General features: G+C 38.4%; 1 protein-coding gene across 1 annotated transcript in view; it reads right to left on the reverse strand.

Moving 5' to 3' along the window:
- Tmem18 (transmembrane protein 18) overlaps nt 1–20066 on the reverse strand; it is a 168494-nt gene extending 148428 nt beyond the window's left edge. The window contains exon 1 of the mRNA XM_070088041.1: nt 20041–20066. The gene's annotated coding sequence lies outside the window, so the exon portion shown is untranslated. The remainder of the gene's footprint in view (nt 1–20040) is intronic.
- Nucleotides 20067–20072: the final 6 nt, after the last annotated feature.

Raw genomic sequence — 20072 nt, forward strand, 5'->3', positions numbered from 1 at the left:
TCCCAACCGTTTTGGATACTTTTTTGGTTATGTGTTGGATATGGGTGCCGAAGTTCAGGTTGTTGTCGAGGTATAGGCCTAGGAATTTGCCCTCATTATGCCTGGTAATTAGAGTGTTGTCGATCTTAATGTTAATTTGCGCATCTCCTGCTCTGCTACCAAACATAATGTAGTAGGTTTTGTTATAAGGCAAATCTTACTCTCAGATTAATTTCATAACATAGGTAGGTAACATGATGTAGGTAGTAGGTTGGTAGACAGCAACCACCCAGGGAAGTACTACCGTCCTGCCAGATGACTGTGAAACAGAAACCTGTAACTGTTTTGCATGATGGTAGGATTGCTGGTTTCTTTTTCTGTCTCATAAACATGCTAGATAACAGGGATATCTTGCTACTCCTACTTACACTTTGGTCACACTTCACAGACACGCACATGCATATATATATACATACATCTAGGTTTTTCTCCTTTTTCTAAATAGCTCTTGTTCTTCTTTATTTCTTCTATTATCCATGGGGAAGTAGAAAAGAATCTTTCCTCCGTAAGCCATGCGTGTCGTATGAGGCGACTAAAATGCCGGGAGCAATGGGCTAGTAACCCCTTCTCCTGTAGACACTTACTAAAAAAGAGAAGAAGAAAAACTTTATAAAACTGGGATGCTTAAATGTGCGTGGATGTAGTGCGGATGACAAGAAACAGATGATTGCTGATGTTATGAATGAAAAGAAGTTGGATGTCCTGGCCCTAAGCGAAACAAAGCTGAAGGGGGTAGGAGAGTTTCAGTGGGGGGAAATAAATGGGATTAAATCTGGAGTATCTGAGAGAGTTAGAGCAAAGGAAGGGGTAGCAGTAATGTTAAATGATCAGTTATGGAAGGAGAAAAGAGAATATGAATGTGTAAATTCAAGAATTATGTGGATTAAAGTAAAGGTTGGATGCGAGAAGTGGGTCATAATAAGCGTGTATGCACCTGGAGAAGAGAGGAATGCAGAGGAGAGAGAGAGATTTTGGGAGATGTTAAGTGAATGTATAGGAGCCTTTGAACCAAGTGAGAGAGTAATTGTGGTAGGGGACCTGAATGCTAAAGTAGGAGAAACTTTTAGAGAGGGTGTGGTAGGTAAGTTTGGGGTGCCAGGTGTAAATGATAATGGGAGCCCTTTGATTGAACTTTGTATAGAAAGGGGTTTAGTTATAGGTAATACATATTTTAAGAAAAAGAGGATAAATAAGTATACAAGATATGATGTAGGGCGAAATGACAGTAGTTTGTTGGATTATGTATTGGTAGATAAAAGACTGTTGAGTAGACTTCAGGATGTACATGTTTATAGAGGGGTCACAGATATATCAGATCACTTTCTAGTTGTAGCTACACTGAGAGTAAAAGGTAGATGGGATACAAGGAGAATAGAAGCATCAGGGAAGAGAGAGGTGAAGGTTTATAAACTAAAAGAGGAGGCAGTTAGGGCAAGATATAAACAGCTATTGGAGGATAGATGGGCTAATGAGAGCATAGGCAATGGGGTCGAAGAGGTATGGGGTAGGTTTAAAAATATAGTGTTAGAGTGTTCAGCAGAAGTTTGTGGTTACAGGAAAGTGGGTGCGGGAGGGAAGAGGAGCGATTGGTGGAATGATGATGTAAAGAGAGTAGTAAGGGAGAAAAAGTTAGCATATGAGAAGTTTTTACAAAGTAGAAGTGATGCAAGGAGGGAAGAGTATATGGAGAAAAAGAGAGAGGTTAAGAGAGTGGTGAAGCAATGTAAAAAGAGAGCAAATGAGAGAGTGGGTGAGATGTTATCAACAAATTTTGTTGAAAATAAGAAAAAGTTTTGGAGTGAGATTAACAAGTTAAGAAAGCCTAGAGAACAAATGGATTTGTCAGTTAAAAATAGGAGAGGAGAGTTATTAAATGGAGAGTTAGAGGTATTGGGAAGATGTAGGGAATATTTTGAGGAATTGTTAAATGTTGATGAAGATAGGGAAGCTGTGATTTCGTGTATAGGGCAAGGAGGAATAACATCTTGTAGGAGTGAGGAAGAGCCAATTGTGAGTGTGGGGGAAGTTCGTGAGGCAGTAGGTAAAATGAAAGGGGGTAAGGCAGCCGGGATTGATGGGATAAAGATAGAAATGTTAAAAGCAGGTGGGGATATAGTTTTGGAGTGGTTGGTGCAATTATTTAATAAATGTATGGAAGAGGGTAAGGTACCTAGGGATTGGCAGAGAGCATGCATAGTTCCTTTGTATAAAGGCAAAGGGGATAAAAGAGAGTGCAAAAATTATAGGGGGATAAGTCTGCTGAGTATACCTGGTAAAGTGTATGGTAGAGTTATTATTGAAAGAATTAAGAGTAAGACGGAGAATAGGATAGCAGATGAACAAGGAGGCTTTAGGAAAGGTAGGGGGTGTGTGGACCAGGTGTTTACAGTGAAACATATAAGTGAACAGTATTTAGATAAGGCTAAAGAGGTCTTTGTGGCATTTATGGATTTGGAAAAGGGGTATGACAGGGTGGATAGGGGGGCAATGTGGCAGATGTTGCAAGTGTATGGTGTAGGAGGTAGGTTACTGAAAGCAGTGAAGAGTTTTTACGAGGATAGTGAGGCTCAAGTTAGAGTATGTAGGAAAGAGGGAAATTATTTCCCAGTAAAAGTAGGCCTTAGACAAGGATGTGTGATGTCACCGTGGTTGTTTAATATATTTATAGATGGGGTTGTAAGAGAAGTAAATGCGAGGGTTTTGACAAGAGGCGTGGAGTTAAAAGATAAAGAATCACACACAAAGTGGGAGTTGTCACAGCTGCTCTTTGCTGATGACACTGTGCTCTTGGGAGATTCTGAAGAGAAGTTGCAGAGATTGGTGGATGAATTTGGTAGGGTGTGCAAAAGAAGAAAATTAAAGGTGAATACAGGAAAGAGTAAGGTTATGAGGATAACAAAAAGATTAGGTGATGAAAGATTGAATATCAGATTGGAGGGAGAGAGTATGGAGGAGGTGAATGTATTCAGATATTTGGGAGTGGACGTGTCAGCGGATGGGTCTATGAAAGATGAGGTGAATCATAGAATTGATGAGGGAAAAAGAGTGAGTGGTGCACTTAGGAGTCTGTGGAGACAAAGAACTTTGTCCTTGGAGGCAAAGAGGGGAATGTATGAGAGTATAGTTTTACCAACGCTCTTATATGGGTGTGAAGCATGGGTGATGAATGTTGCAGCGAGGAGAAGGCTGGAGGCAGTGGAGATGTCATGTCTGAGGGCAATGTGTGGTGTGAATATAATGCAGAGAATTCGTAGTTTGGAAGTTAGGAGGAGGTGCGGGATTACCAAAACTGTTGTCCAGAGGGCTGAGGAAGGGTTGTTGAGGTGGTTCGGACATGTAGAGAGAATGGAGCGAAACAGAATGACTTCAAGAGTGTATCAGTCTGTAGTGGAAGGAAGGCGGGGTAGGGGTCAGCCTAGGAAAGGTTGGAGAGAGGGGGTAAAGGAGGTTTTGTGTGCGAGGGGCTTGGACTTCCAGGAGGTATGCATGAGCGTGTTTGATAGGAGTGAATGGAGACAAATGGTTTTTAATACTTGACGTGCTGTTGGAGTGTGAGCAAAGTAACATTTATGAAGGGGTTCAGGGAAACCGGCAGGCCGGACTTGAGTCCTGGAGATGGGAAGTACAGTGCCTGCACTCTGAAGGAGGGGTGTTAATGTTGCAGTTTAAAAACTGTAGTGTAAAGCACCCTTCTGGCAAGACAGTGATGGAGTGAATGATGGTGAAAGTTTTTCTTTTTCGGGCCACCCTGCCTTGGTGGGAATCGGCCAGTGTGATAATAAAAATAATAAAATAAAATAGTGTCAATCTATTTAAAGGTTGTTTTTACCACTACTTAATTTAGTCCCTTTTTACATTTCTACTGAAATAATTCTCTATATACCAATACATTGTACTGCCCTTTATTCGGTAATTGCTATACTCCTAGTTCTAACAACAATTAAAGTGCAACTTTCAGGAGATTTAATATTTTTTTCCCTCTTGTCCATATAGTCACATTTATTAAAATACTCCCAGTGCTACTGACTACCTCAGGTGCTACTGACTACCTCAGGTGCTACTGACTACCTCAGGTGCTACTGACTACCTCAGGTGCTACTGACTACCTCAGGTGCTACTGACTACCTCAGGTGCTACTGACTACCTCAGGTGCTACTGATTTTGTTTTAATACATTCTTGTTTTTAATACATTCTTTTATTATTATATTCACTAGCTCCTTTATTCTAGCTGTAAATATCTACCGTAGTTCATAAACTCACATTTGTTAAAATAATTAAGGTGCTATTAGATGCTTAATTGTATAACTGAATTATCTGTACTGTAATAATCCCTTTCTCTTTAAAATTTTTACAAGTTTTAGAATAATTACAGAGTCTTATTCATAAATCTAGTTGTAGATTCAATATAACTCTTGTATTATTTTACTCAGAAAATCTAGTTTGTAAAATTACTCTCATCCTATGATTACAGGCATAGATCCTGATGTAAACTTTTTACTAAATGAAATACATGAATCAAACAGTAACTGTAATTACTATACAGCAGACCAAGCAAAGACATTACTTAGTGCAAACAATAACATAACCATCTTTAACTACAATGCCAGATCCTTGAGCAAACATTATGATGACCTCACAGCATTACTCAATTCCCTTCATTCCAATATATCCATCATCACACTCACAGAAACCTGGCTTAAGCCTGATATTACAGATGTCTATGCCATTCCTGGCTACATGGCCATACACAACTGTAGAACAGACCAGCAAGGGGGAGGAACAGCTATATACTACTCAAATCAACTCGAATGCATCAATAAATCTTGCACAAGGGATGAACATGGAGAATATATCATAGCCAAATTTAAATCAAAAGACCTGCAAAAACCCCTCACAGTTATAAACATCTACAGAGTACCACAGTCAAACATTTATCACTTTAGTGAAAAACTAGGAAACATGATTACTGATGCACACATGAATAAAGACCACCTACTACTAACAGGAGATTTCAACATAAACATACTACATGACCAGGATCCACAAGTAACCGAATTCACAAACACAACAAGTAACTGCCTGTTGCTACCAACAATATCTAAACCTACAAGAATCACCGAGACAAGCATCTCCTTAATAGACCACATCTGGACAAACACCATATCCCCTTTAAAATCAAACATAATCACAACCTTTCTCATAACTAATCTGGGCAAACTGCCATAAGACATCACGAGACAGCAGTTAACAACTTTATAGCAGCTATGAATAACATCGATTGGCAAAATGAGCTCGAAACATATGCAGATATGAATAGATGTATAAATAATTTTCTAAATAAAGCCCAAAGCCTCTATAACAAACAATGCCCCCAAAAAACTAAACAGATCACAGCAAAGAGACTGAATAATCCCTGGCTAACACCAAGCATCCTCAAATCCATTAACACAAAGCACAAATATGAAAAACAGTATAGAATGGGTCAAATAACTAGAGAACAGTCTAAACGTTATTCGTCAGCACTTACCAGCCCGATAAGAAGATCTAAAAAATTGTATTATGAAAATAGATTAAATAACATCAAAGGTGATATGGAAAAAACCTGGAAAACTATCTGAAATTCTTGGAAATAAAAAGTTATCCAAAAACAAAACAATCAAACTAACAAAATCAGATGAACCCCTACTCGCACCTACTGAAACTGCAAACAGACTCAAAGTTTTCTTCTCCATCATAGGTAAAAATCTAGTGAACAAAATACCAAGCGTAAACACCCGTCTATCAGACCAACCCATAGGTACCTACCCAAATACGCTATTCCTAGCTCCAACCAACCCCATAGAAGTTATGCTCATCATAAACACCCTTAAAAACAAGACAGGAGACACAAACAGCTTGCCTGCTTTTATGTACAAAAAAGCTTCTCAAGTATTGTCACCAATTATTGCAACGCTCTTTAACAAACCCATTGAATCAGCTACCTTCCCAACAATCCTCAAAATAGCGAGGGTCACTCCGATCCACAAAGGAGGTGACCAAGCTGACTTGAATAACTATAGACCAATATCTAACTTACCACTGCTCTCTAAAATCTTTGAAAAATTAATTCATAGACGGATCTATTCCTACCTTGTCTCACACAACATATTAAACCCTTGTCACTTTGGATTCAGGAATAATAAAAGCATGAATGATGCTATCACACACATGCTAGAACTAATATATACCGCACTCGAAATGAAAGAAGTCCCGCTGGGCATTTTCACTGATTTACGTAAAGCCTTCGATACAGTCGACCATGAACTGCTGTACTCCAAATTAACGCACTATGATATCAGAGGCCACTCCCTCAACTACCTAAAATCATACCTTAGTAACAGAACTCAATATGTGTATGCAAATGATGCAAACTCTTCCACCCAACCAATCACAGTAGGAGTCCCACAAGGAAGCATCCTCGGACCACTCCTCTTTCTCATCTACATCAATGATCTACCAAATGCATCACAGCTACACAAACCCATATTATTTGCAGATGACACTACATATGTCTTTTCCCACCCAAACACAGTCATACTAGCAAACACAGTCAATGCCGAATTGCAGAAAATATCTGCCTGGATGATGACTAATAAACTTACCCTGAATACTGATAAAACATATTTCATTCAGTTTGGAAACAAAGGTGCAAATGATCCGATTAACAAAACGCTAAATGGATCACCAGTCACAAGACTCACAGAGGGAAAATTCCTAGGTATCCACCTTGACAGTAGCCTTAAGTTCCGGACACACATACAACAAATCACCAAGAAAATTTCCAAGACTGTAGGCATACTATCAAAGATAAGGTACTACGTTCCACAATCAGCTCTCCTGGCACTGTACCATACACTCATATACCCTTATCTTACATATGGAATTTGTGCATGGGGATCAACAACATCCAAACACCTAAAACCCCTCATAACCCAGCAAAAGGCAGCAGTAAGAATGATAACGAATTCCCACTCCTGCCAGCATACTCCACCAATTGTCAAAAGTCTGAATCTGCTCACCATTAACCCTTTGACTGTTTCGGTCGTATATATACGTCATACGAGATACCATGTTTGACATATCTATATGCATAAATTCTAGCGGCTTCAAATCAAGCGGGAGAGGGCTGGTAGGCCCACATGAGAGAGAATGGGTCTCAGTGGTAGGTGTGCACCCTGTGAAAAAATCTGGGACTCAGCAGTGCATTGTGGGAACGCCATCTTGGTAGTCCATTTTCACCATGCCTCGTGGTAAGAAGTTCCTCACTCCTCGGCAGATTGGAGGTCTTTTTTCCCAAGTGATAGCTCTAACAGCGATGAAAGTGTCAGTGAAAGTAAATTACCTGGTTTTCAAGCGGGTGTGACTGAAAAGAGTGCCCAGGATAATGTAATTAGTGATGAAAACCCAGATGACCCACAACCTTCCACCTCTGGTGCTGGGCCGGCTCGTTCATGTTCACCTCTACCAGGACAAAAGAGGAAACTATTTGCCCATGTACGAGACTCAGATGTGAGCAGTGTAAGTGACAGTGATTTCGAAGTTATTGAAAGCAGTTCTAGTTGCGACAGTGAGAGTGAATATTCCCCAGTGAAGCGGCAGTATATACGATGTCGCTTGCGGTCTGGTAGTGTGCCATATGCTATTCCAAGAGGAAGGAGTAAATCTTGGAGCACATCCCGTGGCCCTACACCACGACCTAATAGTGAAGATGATGATATTGTTACGATGGGTATGAATGATGCGAGGGAGGCAGCGGGCGATGGTGGTGATAGTGATGGTGGCATGAGTCATGTGGCACCACCAGCGGGCCACGCTACTACCGACGCTGCTGACTCTGCACAACTACAACCAGCCTCACCCAACCCCACACTCCCACAACAACCACAACCACAACCTGCACAACCACAACCACGTTTCAATATCCAGAACCCACCAACTGACCGCATCTGGGATTGGCAGCAAAGTGACGAGTTTGTTCCCAGTCCCCATGACTTTGATGAAACACAAAGTGGAATACGGCCATCATGTACACTTGGGAACAATGCCACTGAACTGGAATGCTTTCAGTTGTTCTTCGATGAACCCCTGATGGACATTGTTGTCAGGGAAAGCAATACATACTTTGAGTACACAATGGCAAACACTTTTCTTTCACCAAGATCACGCCTACACCAGTGGAAGGACACAACTGTGGCAGAGATGTATCTGTTCTTTGCCACAATAATGCTCATGCCACATGTGTATAAGCTCAGTGTCAACACATATTGGTCGACAGACCACCTGATTTCAACCCCAGCTTTCAGAGACATTATACCAGTAAACAGATTTGTGTTACTGTTACGTATGTTACACTTTTAAGACAAAACAAGGCCTGACAGAAGTGACAGGTTAAATAAGATCAGAAATGTGTTTATGTACCTGAAACAAAAGTGCTGTATGTATTTTTATCCCTTTAGGAAGCTTGTTATTGACGAGTCTTTGATTTTGTTTAAAGGAAGACGCTCATTCAAGCAGTATATACCAAGCAAGAGGAAATGCTTTGGTATAAAGTTATTTGTTCTGTGTGATTGCAAAACTGGTCTGGTTTTGGATATAATTGTGTACACTGGCGGCAAAACATTGCAAGATACCAGGAAGTTGCTGGGTATCTCTGGTGATGTGGTTAGAACAATGATAGAACCATATCTTGGTAAGGGGCATATTTTATATACTGACAACTGGTACACATGCCCTTTACTCAGTGATTTCTTGCGAGTGAACATGACAGGTGTGTGTGGCACAGTGTGTGGAAATCGTAAGCATATGCCTAGGTAAGATAAGATAAGATTTCGTTCGGATTTTTAACCCCAGAGGGTTAGCCACCCAGGATAACCCAAGAAAGTCAGTGTGTCATCAAGGACTGTCTAACTTATTTCCATTGGGGTCCTCAATCTTGTCCCCCAGGATGTGACCCACACCAGTCGACTAACACCCAGGTACCTATTTGCTGCTAGGTAACAGGACAACAGGTGTAAGGAAACATGTCAAAATGTTTCCACCCGTCGGGAATCGAACCCGGGCCCTCCGTGTGTGAAGCTGAAGCTTTAGCCACCAGGCCACCGGGCTGGCAGTCGTAGAGGTGAGGTGCAGGTGTTTGCTGCCAATGGCATCATGGCCTTTTGGTGCCATGACAAACATGATGTCACACTGTTGACATCAGTTCACTGACACGAAATGGCAGACACTGGCAAGCAGAATAGAGAGACCAATGAACCCATTGTAAAACCTGCAGCTGTGATGGATTACTACCTCAATATGCACTTAGTGGACAAATAAGACATGCAGACTGGGTTTGCTGACTGTGTTTGCAAGAGTTATAAGTGGTACATAAAACTCTTTTTCCATCTTCTTGACATTTCCATGCTGAATGCTTATAATATGTACAGTGGACCCCCGACATTCGATATTAATCCGTTCCTGAGAGCCACTGAATGTCGAAAATATCGAAAGTCAAATTAATTTTCCCCATAAGAAATAATGGAAATCAAATTAATCCTTGCAAGACACCCAAAAGTATGAAAATAAAAATTTTACCACATGAAATATTAAGTTTAATGCAATAGAATAATTACAATGTCAGTTGAAGCGGCAGCGGCAGCAACAGCAGCGACCTCCAAGCTCCGTACTTTTCTCCAACTATCAGAGCCACCAATGCTCCTATGATGACCTAGTTACAAGCAAAACTGCACTACCCAACATAGCACCCAGAATGACCAAAGACTACCAACAGTGAAACCTACAAATTGAAAATAATAGAGATCAAAGGAAGACTGCCCTCAAACCCAAAGCAACACCCCGCTGCCAGCCGAACAACGTAACCCTAAGCTTTGTATAACTACAACTTCTTAACCCCTTCAGGGTCCAAGGCCCAAATCTGAAGTGGTGCCCGTGTCCAAGAATTTTCAAAAAAAAATATTTGTTATTTTTTTCTTATGAAATGGTAGAGAATCTCTTTGTGAAGGTAATAAAACAAAAAGTACGAAAGTTGATGGAAAATTGACGAAATTATGCTCTCGCGAATTTTGATGTGTCAGCGATATTTGCCGACTTTGACTCCCATTATTCCAGTCAACCAAATTCTTAGCTATTTCACTAGTATTACTTCTATTCTATCGATTGAGCACAAGAAATCGCCAAGTCAACTGTTCCAACTACAAATTAAAGTGATCGGAAATTGCTAATTTGGTCAATTTAACACAAAGTTCAAAACATTCCAATTTCAAAATAGGGTCCAGAATAAACAATGTAGGTATTCCTGGAACTAAACTAACATTTCCTCTGTTCATTTGTTACGTTTTGAGGCTTTACAAATAAATTTCATTTTGATTTTTTATTCACATAATGAATTTTTATTCACACCAAAAAATAGAAGATTTACTGTTATGCAATACTGTAATAATTGTATAAATATCATCACCATATTTGTGAATGCATATCAGATCCACCAGCTGGCGTGTATTGGACGTGTGAGGCCGTTTGTTTACTCTTGAATATCGGCAAAAATTTAACATTTCTGCTACTTTGAGCTCAGTTTCAAGCCATTTCCAGTGCTAAAACCAATCAAAATCATCTCTATTTCTGTAATATGTCTTCCATTCTATCAAATGAGACCAAGAAATCGCAAATACAACTATAAAAAACATACGAAAAAACACTGCAAAGTCGGTGTTTTAATCGAAAAATCATGATTTCAGTTTTTTTTTCTCTCATTATACACAGTGTGCTGCAGGATCCGTTTTATGTGGTGCACACATACCACATAGATGTATTCTCTCATATCTAGGCCCAAATGTATCACTCACAGTTTATCAGAGTGAGCTGAGCTCATGACGTAGATCTACGGTTTGGACCCTGAACGTAAAGCCGTAGATCTACGGGACGGACCCTGAAAGGGTTAACTACAACAATTCCTGTAGTATTATGAAGTGCAATCTAAGAGGAAACAGCACCAAGGCCAGCAAGAAAACACCGAAAAATCAACTATTCAACAAGTGTAGCCAGGAGGATGCCGGCCCAGCTACCACCCCTCTCACCACCGCTCAAAGCCACACCACAACAATAACAACAAACATGGCTGCCACCAGCCCATCCTCCCCTCTCTTCCCCAGATTCAACCTACCAAGTAGTCTCTCAGGTATGACCAACGATCCAGATGCCCTAAAGTCATGCATCTCCACCTTAGTTATTGAAAATATAAATCTTCGAGAGACTCTAACAAAACAAGACACCAGGATGACACAACTTGAGAACAAAATCCTCAGTCTTGAACAAAAGTTATCAACACCAGGAATGACTAACTGTAGCAAGACCATCCAAACAGTCATAGATATCCATACAGAACAAATAATATCTCTTAATACAAAGGTTGAAGAAGCAGTAAAAGAATGGAAGAACAACTTAGATAACCAGTTCAGTGACTACTTTGCTCTCCAAGAAGATAAAACTGAACAAGATAAACTATCGGACGCAGTAACAGTTAACAGTCCACTTTTTCCCAGTGATATGAACCAAATGAACAGTAAAGAAATTACTCTCCAGATGATAAAGGACCAAACAAGTGTTATTGTACCAGAGCCAGAAATAAAGGAAGCTAGGTTACTAGGATCCCATGGTAGAAAAAGTGTTATGCTTAGATTCCACTCACATGACAGGAAAAAAGACTTAATAATTGCATCTATTAAAGTAAAGAAAGAGGTATACATAAACGAGTGTCTTGCCAAAAAACGCCAGAACTTCCTGTATAGAGTCAGAAAACTTAAGCGGGAGAATAATGACACAATACACCAATGCTTCACAAGGGATGGGAAAATTCTAGTTAGGAAAACGAATGTAGGTCAACTGTACACAATCACGAACGAGAATGATCTATCACGATTTCTCAGGGATACTAATATTACAGAGAATAACTAAACAATGTCCAACCTAAAAGCCTACGTAGTGTAGTGTATGTTTTGCTCCATTATTGTTCAAATTTCATAGTACAATCTCTTAGTAATTAAATAATCAACTACCTCATTTTGTGATTTTACTAGTAAGCATAAGTCACCTTATGTAATTTTCTTATTTACTATTGTTTGCTTAAATATTAGCTGAATTGATACTTTCCCTGTCCATATTACTACCTAATATTTTTTTAAATACTATTAATTGATATTACTTACTAAAATTAATAATTAATTACCATTTTTACTATCAGCACAATTTACTCTTAACATTTTTGACATCATTTAATTACCATTACTTGTCTAATTACCATAACCTGTTTTAATACCACATTTACTATCTTAGAGTACTCTTAATTACCTTGTACTGCCAAATAACCTCTAGTATAACTACCAGTGCAGTATTGAATGAAATAAACATTACTTTTTCACTTTTTTTGTAATCATTATTACTTACTAAAATTTTATTAAACACCATATTTACTACCAGTCAATTTTACTTTTGTACATTAATCATTATTTTATACTTCCCATAACATTTTGTTGCCAAATTTTCAAGTTTGTATATTCAACTCCAACCTTTATATTATCCTCTGTACCTGTGTACCTGTGTACCTTTGTACCTGTCTACCATCTTACTATCATATTATAACAAAGTCATTGCCATTGTTATTTTTTACTTATTATTCTTTTGGTACTTTAATTTGTGAATTTTATTTTGTCAATTTAAATCTAGTTATACTCTTGATCTTGTTAACAACCTATACCAGACTCTAGTGCAATTGCAAGTACCATTTTAATTTGTATTTTTATATTATAAGTTTATATTATAATTCCTACTCTAAGATTATTTTCATATCTTAGTGCCTATATTGTGTGTGCAATTAGTGTAAATTTCAATTATATCATTGTTCATGGCCCTTAACTATCTTTTGCTAACTAGTACCAACTACCTCATATTATTTTTTTTACATTTTATAGTACAATATATTGCTCAACTTATTATATATAACAAATCAGATCTTACTCCCAATTCAATATTATATCATAGTGACTATCTGTCATTTTAGCTGTTTACCATTACTTAATTTAGTCCCTTATATTTTTTCTCTTTTATTTTAGCTTTACGTAACAACCTTAGTTCATATATTCACAATTGTTAAAATAATCAAGGTGCTATTCTCAGGTGCTAAAGTGTAATAAGCTCATTATTTTGCCATTATATTCATTTATTTGATTACCACTTTTTTGTTCACCACAAATTATTTTAGTCCCTTTTATATTGCCTCATTTATTTTAGCTTTAAAGAGCTACCTTAGCTCATATTTTTTACATTTGTTAAAATAATTCAGGTGCTATTTTATAGCTTTAGAATATTTACTTTGTCTTATACTTAATTCTAACTATAGATTCATTATAAATCTTATGATAACAAGCATTGATCCTGATACCAACCTCTTATCTAATGACTTAATGAATCAAACAGTAACTGTAATTACTACACAGCAGAACAATCAAAGGCACTTCTCAGAGCCAACAACAACATAACTCTCTTTAACTACAATATCAGATCTTTAAGCAAACATTACAATGACCTCACAGCATTACTAAATTCCCTGCATGCCAGTATGTCCATCATTACTCTCACCGAAACCTGGCTAAAGCCTGATACTACAGATGTCTATGCCATTCCTGGTTACACAGCCATACACAACTGTAGGCCAGATCAACAAGGGGGTGGCACAGCTATATACTACTCAGACCAACTAGAATGTATCACTAATACTTGCACAAGGGATGAACATGGGGAATATATAATAGCTACATTCAAATCCAAATACCTACAAAAACCTCTCACAGTGATAAACATCTACAGAGTACCACAGTCAAACCTTAGCCGTTTTAGTGACAACCTAGGAAGTATGGTAACTGATGCATGCATGAACAAAGATCACTTATTACTCTCAGGTGACTTCAATATAAATCTCCTACAAGACCAAGACCCACACGTTACTGAATTCACAAACACAATGAGTAACTGCATGTTGCTACCAACAGTAACAAAACCTACAAGAGTTACAGAGACTAGTGTTTCCCTACTAGACCACATCTGGACCAACACCATATCCCCCTTAAGATCAGGCATAATCACAGATAATACCACAGATCATTACCCTACCTTCCTCATAACAAACCTTGGCAAATTACCCCTAGACACTACTAAAGTCACTTTCAGACTTCACAATGAGGCAGCTATCAATAACTTCACAGCAGCAGTGACAAACATTGACTGGCACACTGAGCTAGAAATCTCTACAGATACTGACAAATGTATTAATAATTTTCTAAAAAAGACCCAATACCTCTATAACAAGCACTGCCCTAAAAAAACTAAACAGATGACTGCAAAGAGACTGAACAGTCCCTGGCTAACATCCAGTATCCTCAAATCCATAAATACAAAGCACCTATATGAAAAACAGTACAGAATGGGCCACATAACCAGAGACCAAACAAAACGTTACTCGTCAATTCTAACCAGCCTAATAAGAAGGGCTAAAAAATTGTGTTATGAGAACAGATTATCCAACTTACAAGGTGACATAAAAAAGACCTGGAAAACCCTATCAGAAATACTAGGAACAAAAAAGATAACACGAAATAGCGAAATTGAATTAACAAAACCAGATGGACCCCAATTCCCACCTACTGAAACAGCAAACAGACTCAATGATTTCTTCTCCAATATAGGAAAAAACCTTGCCGATGAAATCCCAAGCTCAGATACCCCACCCAATGACTACCTCACTGGCAACTACCCGAACACACTGTTCCTAGCTCCGACTAACCCAACTGAAGTCTCCCTTATTATCAACAAACTAAAAAACAAGACAGGAGATTTAAATACCTTACCACCCATTATATACAAAAAAGTGTCACAGGTGCTATCACCAATCATTGCAACACTCTTTAACAAATCCATTGAATCCTCTACCTTTCCTACAGTTCTCAAAATAGCAAGGGTCACCCTGATCCATAAAGGAGGAGACCACACAGACTTGAATAACTATAGGTCAATATCAAACTTACACCCTCTCTCTAAAATCTTTGAAAAATTAATCCATAAGCATATCTATTCCTACCTCATCTCCCACAACATACTCAACCCCTGTCAATTTGGGTTCAGGCCTAATAAAAATACTAATGATGCTATTATCCACATGCTAGAACATATTTATACAGGAATAGAGAAAAAAGATGTCCCACTGGGGATCTTCATTGACTTACGTAAAGCTTTCGATACAGTTGACCACGACTTGCTCCACATAAAATTGTCGCACTATGGTATAAGAGGGCACTCCCTCAACTACCTAAAGTCATACCTCAGCAACAGAAGCCAATATGTGTACACAAATGGGGTAAACTCTTCTGCACAGCCAATTACAGTTGGTGCCCCACAGGGAAGTGTCCTAGGCCCTCTTCTCTTTCTCATATACATAAATGACCTACCAAATGCATCGCAACTACTCAAACCCACACTATTTGCAGATGACACTACATACATCTACTCTCACCTGAGCCCAGTCATGCTAGCCAATACTGTAAATACCGAATTACAGAAAATATCAACCTGGATGAGGACCAACAAACTTACTCAAAACATTGACAATACCTACTACATTCAGTTTGGTAACAGAGCTGCAGATGTGTCTCTTAACATAATGATAAATGGATCACCTATCACAAAACTCACAGAGGGAAAATTCCTAGGAATCCACCTTGATAATAGACTCAAATTTCAAACACATATACAACAAATTTCCAAAAAAATTTCCAAGACCGTAGGCATACTATCGAAGATACGGCACTATGTTCCACAGTCAGCCCTCCTGGCCCTATATCACTCACTTATTTACCCCTATCTCACCTATGGAATTTGTGCATGGGGCTCAACAACAATAAACCATCTCAGACCACTAATCACCCAACAAAAGGCTGCAGTCAGAATGATAACAAATTCCCACTACAGACAGCACACTCCACCAATATTCAAAACTCTAAACCTACTCACAATACAAAACATCCATACTTATTACTGCACCTACTACATACATAGAACACTTAACTCTAACATAAACCCTCCCCTCAAACATCTCCTTACCAACCTCAACAGAACACATGACCATAACACAAGACACAGATCACTCTTTGATGTTCCTCGTGTCCATCGCACGCTATGCAAAAACTCAATGCACATAAAAGGCCCTAAAATCTGGAATTCATTACCTGTGAATATAAAAGAAACACTGTTTATAAATTCAAGTCTCTTCTCAAAAATCACTTACTCACCCACAACTAAGTAAATACTGAATAATTGTATCTCATATATGTATCTCATTATTGTATTATTGTATCATTATTGTTTTTGTAATACTCATTTGTGCTTGTTATCTGTTTACAATAATGTTTTACCACTGAATACTTTATTGCTTAGTTAATCTTAAGTTAATTTTAAGCCAGCCCGTAATGCTATGCATTCAAGTGGCTTTGGCATGCTGCATTTAACTGTATTCTTTTGTACTTAACTGTATCATGTTCAAATTAATAAATAAATAAATAAAAACAATAACAACAATAACAAAAGATTAATAACAATATAATAATTGACACTTACCTTTAATGAAGATCTGGTGATGATTGATGGGATGGGAGGAGGGGAGAGTGTGGATGGTGTTAGTGTTTAGAAGGGGAATCCCCTTCCATTAGGACTTGAACTGGCAGCCTCACCATGCCTTACCACATTGTGTATGCCACTACGATTCTTAAATGTTTCAAACCAACCTTTGCTGGCCTTAAATTCACTCACATCACCACTAGTTGCAGGCAATTTCTTTACCAAATCATCATGCACTCCAACACACGCACTTCACTTTCGTACTTTACAATTATCTCTTTCTTCATTTCAATAGTCTTTAGCACCTTTTTTCTTGAAGGGTTGGCACTAGAAGCTTTCTTGGGGCCCATGGTTATTTATTTTGCAGAAACAAGCACCAAAAACAGTGATAATATGGATAATATGGAATGTACCGAATGTATCCTTAGATGCGCGCACACTGGCTGGCTTGCAAACAATGGTGCAGTTCAGGCCACACGTGGACACGTCTCGTACGAATCGTATCGAATATCGGGTTTTCCATCGAATGTCGAGGCAAAATTTTTGCGTTAAAATGCATCGAATGTCGGATTTATCGAATGTCGATGCCATCGAATGTCGGGGGTCCACTGTATAAGTTGAAGACCAACAACAAACCCCCAAATACGGTGAATTTTGTTTGTCAGTCATCAGACAAATAATATTCAAGTACCAAGGAACAACACTTGCAATAGACCAGCGCCCACGAAATTATCAACACATGTCCTCTCATCTGAGGCCTAGTGATCACTACCCCATACCACTGCCTGCTACTTCTCTCAAGAAAAATGCTCAGAAGAGGTGTTTTGTCTGTGGACATACCACAAAACGCCCACAAAAACGCAGACACTCGTTTTATGTGAGAGGAGTGTAAAACACCATTGTACTTATACCCATGTTTCAAAGAATTCCACAAGGTGCAGCAGTTCTAGGAAAGTGTCCAGTGATTGTACATATGTATATATATTATAGAACAATCATAATGAACAATTTTTTATATTGTTTGTTTGTGTAAACAAGTTTTAGGAACATTATGATGATACTAGTGTTTTTGCTATAATTGTGTTACATTCAACAAGTGTATATATGAACATTGCACCATACTTTGATCTCACAGGCCACAAAAGTTATGTGAAAAAATAAAATAGTGAAAAAATCAAGAAACCTTCAAATACAAGTAAACCAAAGTGAGTGGCAATTGCCGCTGTTGCCATTCGGAGCTCATTTTCTGCAAACTTCACGCCTCTATATCTTGGTAAGTACTGATGGGATTTTTTTTTTTTTGGACTAAAACAATCAGAAAAATAATCTAAACATTTTCATAAGAAAAAATAATTTTTGTTTTTTTCGAATATTTTGCGACACCAGGAGACACTTCAGGATTGGGCCTTTCGACAGTCAAAAGGTTAAGAACATCCATACTTATTCATGTGCCTACTACATACACAGAACAATACACACAAATATAAACCCTCCACTCAAACTTCTCACCAACTTAAACAGGACACATGACCACAACACAAGACACAGATCTCTTTTTGATATACCTCATGTCCATATCACACTGTGTAAAAACTCTATGGAATTCATTACCAGAAGATATTAAAGTAACCCGGTCTGAAAATCAGTTTAAGACTCTTCTCAAAAGACACCCTAGACTAAACGCTAAATACTCAGTACACACTTACTCACTTATGTACTCCCATATCATAAGTTCAACAATCACTTTGAACCTTTTATCCATTGCTGACAGTAATATAATTGAACCATTGTTTTCCACAAAAAGCATTTTAGACTATGTGAATATATCCTTTGTCTTATACAAATTTAATTCACTTATAATTAATAATCTACTGTACAACTATGAAATAATTAATATCCTACTGTACAACTATGATATAATCCTTAGTGTTAAGTAGTCAGTAAGTCAATAATGTTAAGTTGGCCCATAATGCCTAGGCATAACAGAGGCTCTCTTTGCATTGCAACCCACTATTGTAAATATAAAATCTCAATGTACTGTTTGCAAAGACATAAAATAAATAAAAATAAATAAATAAATTATTGTAACTCGTACTAATTGTAAAGGTGGCCCGGTGGCCTGGTGGCTAAAGCTCCCGCTTCACACACGGAGGGCCCGGGTTTGATTCCCGGTGGGTGGAAACATTTCGACACATTTCTTTACACCTGTTGTCCTGTTCACCTAGCAGCAAATAGGTACCTGGGTGTTAGTCGACTGGTGTGGGTCGCATCCTGGGGGACAAGATTAAGGACCCCAATGGAAATAAGTTAGACAGTCTTCGATGACGCACTGACTTTCTTGGGTTATCCTGGGTGGCTAACCCTCCGGGGTTAAAAATCCGAAAGAAATCTTATCTTATCTTATCTTATCTTACCTCTCTTTTTGTAAGGTGGCTCGTGGCCTGGTAGGCAAAGCTCTTGCTTCACACGTTGATTGTCTGGGTTTGATTCCCAGCAAGGGTGGAAACATTGGGCATGTTTCCTTATACCTGTTATCCATGTTCACCCATCAGTAAAGTGGGTACCTGGGTGTTAGTAGATTGGTGTGTCATCTTTGGACAAAAATTTACCTTTGCTTGAAATGATCTGCATAACAAGAGGTTTCTATAGAGTAGTTTATCATTTATGTCACCTAGGTCTGTATACCTTGTACGTGTACTTATATAAAATAAAAATATTATTGTAATAATACATAATCTAAATTTACCATTCAATAACTTAAGTCTAATCTTAAGCATTAATATTAGTCTTCCTGAAATGCACAAGTTAGTGACTTTCTTTGTGGTTTTATTACATGTAAACCGTACTTTTGTTTGATGAGGGTTGCATCCTGGGGGACAAGATTAACCCAAGTTGCCATACTGTGCACAACCAAGGTTTTTCTATATATATGTCACTGGTGCCAGCCAGGGCTGTAATAGCTGTATCATGTATTTACATCAGTCAAGATTATCATTATCAGAATGGCTGGTAATATGCAACTGTGGATGACTGTCATATATTATTAACATTACCGAATTGTCTCTGGAGTCATCAATTTTTTTTCATTCCAGCACATAATACTGAAAGATGTGATAATTATTCTTCTAGTGAAGATTACATAAGACAAGAAGACGAGCATACAGAAGACCCAGCAACTACAGTGGCCTCCCCCGAGGGCTGTACTCTCTCTCACTTCATATTTACATAGTTTCTCACCCTCCTACAACATGATATACTGTCAGTGATGTTATTTACAACACTTGAGAGTCTTGGAGGTAACTCACGGTCTGCAGGAATGACCAGAGATCAGTCACTT

The sequence above is a fragment of the Cherax quadricarinatus genome, chromosome 23, assembly GCF_038502225.1.
Source record: "Cherax quadricarinatus isolate ZL_2023a chromosome 23, ASM3850222v1, whole genome shotgun sequence".
Classification (NCBI taxonomy): domain Eukaryota; kingdom Metazoa; phylum Arthropoda; class Malacostraca; order Decapoda; family Parastacidae; genus Cherax; species Cherax quadricarinatus.